Genomic DNA, 6637 nt, shown 5'->3' with positions numbered 1-6637 from the left:
TAGAAGAGGCCAGCAAGGTTAACAAATTATAAAGTATTAGGTATATATCTTAGGAACATAAGTTTTTTTTTTTCATGCAACCCTGCTCTCTTATCAAAACCTATTCTAGGAAATGATCTGCTGTAGTCATTCACTTTGAGATGAACATGATTGATAAGTGTTAAATATCCATGTACTTTGTTTTTATTTTGTTTGTTTTGCACATTTTTAGGGAGAGGTAGATGAATACATTTAATGTTAGAATTCCATGTATGGATACTATTGTTGAATAAGTATATACCTCTAAAAGTATATCTGGTGGAGAGAGAAAATTATGTAGTAGTTCAAGAAATGAACTTTGAATTTGCCTTTGGGCAACATAAATTTCCCTGAGGCTGTTTGTTTAATGTAGAAAATGGGAGTAATAATAATTGCTACCTTATAGACAGATTTACAAAATTTCCTAAAAGAAGTTTCTGTACGAGAAATCATTCAATATATTGTATTACTATCATTATCATTCTCCAGTTCATTTTGACTATGAGCATGAAACTATAACCTGGATATTCACAGTTCCTTAGTTTCTTAGCCAAGTTTTGATAAGGCAGATTCAGACCTAATAGTACAGAATCTTACAAGATTGTTCTCCCTTATGTTTGAAGGAGAATAGATAGGAGGGAGAGTTTGGTCCCTAAATCCGACCACTCACACTTTCTTTCCTCTGAGGCTGCCTATCAAGAGAGTGGTCCACATGTAAAGTAATACTCACTGAGACACTGACAGTTGATTTCTGGCTGAATACGTACTTTGGAAGGCCTCCTGGCTGAGGTTGCATTTGAGAACCTGGTTTTCTCAAGGTGGCCCAAATAACAATTCTTTCTTCATCTTCCCTCCCCTAAATCCAAGGTGCTGGAATGAGGACATCAGTTCTGATTTTCCCTCCCAGCCTCAACCGAGAAGCTGGAAAAGAATGGGGGAAGATTGGAATTTCTAGGTTAGTCTTTAGAGAAGAGCCTCTACCTGAAATTCATTAGTTCACCACTGACAGATCAGTGCCAGAATGACAAGTTCTGAGTATCAAAGTGAGTCATACAGCAGGAAGTCCATGTAGGGTGGGAGAGTTTAAATGTGGGAGACAGGATGGACTTGCCTTTAAAACTCAGTAACTGAAATGGATTTCTCCTATAGGTAAAAAGTTTGGATTGAGTTTAGGAAAAATGGGAAGAAAGTGTTAGAAACATGGGGGCAGAAGTTGTCTCCTTTATAGAAAAAAATGTAAGATTTAGAATGCCTATCAATCTCAGAATCTGAATGGATCATTCAAAAACAACTGAGTCAGGCTCTAATACTATAATTATTTTAGATGGTTTCATCACTCTGATGCCACCTCATTGCTTAGAGAAAAATTTCCCTTAGTCCCCATTAATTCCAAAGACACTAAATAACTTGTTTAAAAAATAAATTTGGTACAGGGACTATAAGAACACAATCCTGCTTTTAGTAACTATAACTCTAAGTTTTGTGTTTTAATAAAGACTTCAGCTGTTTTTAAAAAATAAAATAAAATTGATAATAATAGTGGAACATTGTTGTAAAATGGAGACTGTCTGGTAGTGGATCACTGTGAAGGGAAAGGAGAGGTTCAGGGAGTGAAGAGGATCAAAGTATATAACATATATATATATGAAGGAAACATAATGAAACCCACCAGATACTGCTTGAAAGATGTGAAGAGGAAGGAGATGGTTAAAGAAATATAATAGAGGTGGTGAATTTGTTCAAAGTATACTGCATTCATCTATGGAATTATCACTGTGAGACTCCCTTGTACTATTAATGTATGCTAACAAAAACAGAAGTGAATTAAAAAATAACTTTGGACAAAATGAAGAATCGATAATAGGAGCAACATAAATGAAGAGGTAGTACTAGATAATGAATAACTTATTGTATTTTCTGTGCAAGGTACATAAGATAAAATTATATAAATCTATAACAATTCTATGACAAATAAACACATTCAACAAGTTAAAGACATTGAGAGAACATTATTTGATTGTCATTATATATAGATAATTTGGTGTTGTTTACAAAAAATATGATAGAAAACACTGGGATATATTATTAATAGTAATTAATGTCATTACATGCACTATATAAAAATTACAAATCATTATTGAAACAATAAATCAAATTTACAATACTCTCTAATTGGAGTAACTAATACATGGTCTATTTTCCTCTCTTACCTTACTAAAATATGATCACTATCAAACTCTTCAGAGAAATTTCTCTGCAATTAGCATTTCAGTGACGACTTTGAGCTTTTATAAGGTCATATACTCATTTTTCAAAGGAAAAAGTTATTTGCACTGTGTAAAAAAAGTCTGTTGAGAAAATAAACCTCCCATAGGCATAATTTTAATTTCAAAATGCTAAAATACCCAGACAACAATCCTAGCTAGTATTAAGAAAAATCACATTGTACAAGGAATTATCACCCACAGAGGAATGAGGATTCTGAAGGCCATTTGCAAGGCAGGAGCAGCATTGTTGGGGAGGGGTAACCTCAAGGGATGGCTAATATGCAAGGACCAGAGGAGTCTTTCTGTTAAAATACAGGACAGAGTAGAGCAAAATTGATTCTCCTGTTTTAGCTGCAATCAGAGTGAAGGAAAAAATTAAAGGGCATTTGAAAAGCTGAAGGAAGATCTTAAGACAGAACAAGGAGAGAGTAAAGCTTTTGTTTCTTAGTGATATTTGCTCTCATTTATACATATTCTGATTAATACAAACAACGTGAATAATTAGTGACATGAAAGTGGCTAATTCTCCTGTTAAGTAGTGTGCAAATATAAACATATTCACAGACTGATTCTCTTTTAATTCATTCTATTAACAGGTCAGGTTTTCCTTTTAAAAAAGTTTTATTGTAGGTATGAGCAATTATCATCTAAGTAAGTTTGCTCAGTTTATTCTTTCAATTAATCCATTCAACAAATATTCACTGACTACCTCTCATTTAGTAGACATTAAGATATTTACTATTGGCATAATAGTGACTCAACAGATAGATGATTCCTCCTGATACTCATTTATTGGCAAAGAGAATTCTTAAAAATGAAGTAATCAAGTGAAGAGTAATAAGTATTCACACATTTTTGGGACATGTGCAAGATGGTTTCTAACGTTAATGGACTCAAAATGTCCTTTCCATGTTTGAAGTCTGAATTGGAGTTAAAGGAGGGAGGGAAGGTAATTAATTTATTTACAGGGTACAAGATACTGTTTTAAACACTGTAGTAGATATGGTTATAAATAAGATAGTTTTACATTTATGGCACTTACAATTTAGTAATGATATTAATATTACCTAAATGTGCTGAGTGTTCATTATGTGCTAAGCATTGCCTTAAGAACCTTACATGTAATATTCCTTTAGCTCTCATCACAACTTCATGAAGTAGTCACTATTATTTGCCATTTACAGGTGAGGAAACATGTTAAGTAACTTAGCTAGGACAGACTTTAGAAATGAGTGTAAATGGAAACACAAGAGGCCATGAATAGCCAAGGCAATACTCAGTCAAAAGAACAATGCAGGAGGTATCACAACACCTGACTTCAAACTATATTACAAAGCAATAACAATAAAAACAGCATGGTACTGGCACAAAAACAGACATGAAGACCAGTGGAACAGAATAGAAGACCCAGATATGAAGCCACACAACTATAAGCAACTTATCTTTGACAAAGGAGTTAAAAATATACGATGGAGAAATAGCAGCCTCTTCAACAAAAATTGCTGGGAAAACTGGTTAGCAGTCTGCAAAAAACTGAAACTAGATCCATGTATATCACCCTATACCAAGATTAACTCAAAATGGATCAAGGATCTTAATATCAGACCCCAAACTCTTAAGTTGATACAGGAAAGAGTAGGAAATACTTTGGAGTTAGTAGGTATAGGTAAAAACTTTCTCAATGAAACCCCAGCAGCACAGCAACTAAGAGATAGCATAGATAAATGGGACCTCATAAAGCTAAAAAGCTTCTGTTCATCAAAAGAAATGGTCTCTAAACTGAAGAGAACACCCACAGAGTGGGAGAAAATATTTGCCAACTATACATCAGACAAAGGACTGATAACCAGAATATATAGGGAACTTAAAAAACTAAATTCTCCCAAAACTAATGAACCAATAAAGAAATGGGCAAGTGAACTAAACAGAACTTTCTCAAAAGAAGAAATTCAAATGGCCAGAAAACACATGAAAAAATGCTCACCATCTCTAGCAATAAAGGAAATGCAAATTAAAACCACGCTAAGATTCCACCTCACCCCTGTTAGAATAGCCATCATCAGCAACACCACCAACAACAGGTGTTGGCGAGGATGCGGGGAAGAAGGAACCCTCTTACACTGTTGGTGGGAATGTAGACTAGTACAACCACTCTGGAAAAAAATTTGAAGGCTACTTAAAAAGCTGGACATCGATCTACCATTTGATCCAGCAATACCACTCTTGGGGATATACCCAAAAGACTGTGACACAGGTTACTCCAGAGACACCTGCACTCCCATGTTTATTGCGGCACTGTTCACAATAGCCAAGTTATGGAAACAGCCAAGATGCCCCACCACTGACGAATGGATTAAGAAAATGTGGTATTTATACACAATGGAATTTTATGCAGCCATGAAGAAGAACGAAATGTTATCATTCGTTGGTAAAAGGATGGAATTGGAGAACATCATTCTGAGTGAGGTTAGTCTGGCCCAAAAGACCAAAAATCGTATGTTCTCCCTCATATGTGGACATTAGATCAAGGGCAAACACAACAAGGGGATTGGACTTTGAGCACATGATAAAAGTGAGAGCACACAAGGGAGGGGTGAGGATAGGTAAGACACCTAAAAAACTAGCTAGCATTTGTTGCCCTTAACGCAGAGAAACTAAAGCAGATACCTTAAAGCAACTGAGGCCAATAGGAAAAGGGAACAGGTACTAGAGAAAAGGTTAGATCAAAAAGAATTAACCTAGAAGGTAATACCCACGCACAGGAAATCAATGTGAGTCAATGCCCTGTATAGCTATCCTTATCTCAACCAGCAAAAACCCTTGTTCCTTCCTATTATTGCTTATACTCTCTCTACAACAAAATTAGAAATAAGGGCGAAATAGTTTCTGCTGGGTATTGGGGGGGGGACAGGGAGGGAGCGGAGTGGGTGGTAAGGGAGGGGGTGGGGGCAGGGGGGAGAAATGAACCAAGCCTTTTATGCACATATGACTAATAAAAGAAAAAAAAAACAATAAAACACACACACAAAAAAGAAATGAGTGTAAGTCATCCTGTTCCAAAGTCTGCTTTCCTCAAAATTATTTTATTGTAAGAAAATATAAGGATGTGTATTGAAAGCTGTTGAAAAATGGGGGCTGGGAGGTAAAGGAAGAAGGGGGAGAAATGGACGGGATTGAATGGACAAAAGTAAAGTACACTCACAGTGGAAATACATTGAGAATTATCAATGTGAATCCTCCTCTGTATAATGAATGTATCCTAATAAAAAATTAAAATTCCTTAATTCCAAATAACTGCAATACCAGGGATCATAATCTATTATAAAAACATCATATTACTCTTATTACTGTGAGCACAGCAGAATACCTCAGGTTCTGATGTACTTTTTTTTTCTTTTGGTGGTGGTGGTGTAGGAGTTTGAAGTCAGGGCTGTTCACTTGAACCATGCTTCCAGCCCTTTTGGTTACTTTGGAGAGAGGGTCTTGCTTTTTGCCTGGGCCAGTTTAAACCACAATCTTCCTATTTTAAGCTTCCTGCCATTGCTGGAATGACAAGTGTGTGCTGTGGTGCACAGCTATTGGTGGAGATGGGGTCTTATCAATATTCTGCCTGGGTTGGCCTTGAATGAGCATCTTCCTGATCTCAGCTTCCCTAGAAGCCAGGATTATAAGCATAAGCCACCAGTGCTTGACTCCTCATGGATTTTTTATAGATGTGTTAGAAAATACACAGTGTCTTCCTTGAAGAAAAGTATTTCTCTTTGATTGAAAGAATACTCAGAGGGGAGAAATGACCCAAGCCTTGTATGCACATATGAATAATAAAAGAAAAATGAAAAAAAAAAAAAGAAAAGAAAGAAGACTCATAGCCTCTGGATTCCCAAAGGAAGATGAATGTTCTTATTTCTCCTGGTGGAAGTTCTCTCTCTCTCTCTCTCTCTCTCTCTCTCTGTACAAGGTTGGGTTTCAGGGGTAACCTGGCTGCACCAAACTATTCTCAGAAAGCTTGTCTGCATCTGTAAAAAAGCTTGAATATTACTGGTTGACATCTCAAAGTGATGCTATATAAAACAAAAAAGAATTACTTTCCATTGAACATGTCCATGGTTGCTCTATCTCTGCCTCTACAGTAGTATCTACTTACCACAGATTCTGTACTGCTGAAATTTAGACAGAGTTGCATCATAAAGACTCACAATTTAATTGAGACTACAAAGGCTGGTAAGGGGATCTTCCAGTATAATTTTCAATTGTGTCATAACATAAAAATATCACATAAACATCCAAAAAGATAGATGGACATATAGTCTTAAAATATTTTCTATGTTGAAAAATATATTTATAAAATTATT

This window comes from Castor canadensis, chromosome 14, assembly GCF_047511655.1.
Source record: "Castor canadensis chromosome 14, mCasCan1.hap1v2, whole genome shotgun sequence".
Lineage (NCBI taxonomy): Eukaryota > Metazoa > Chordata > Mammalia > Rodentia > Castoridae > Castor > Castor canadensis.
This window is presented reverse-complemented; position numbering follows the sequence as displayed.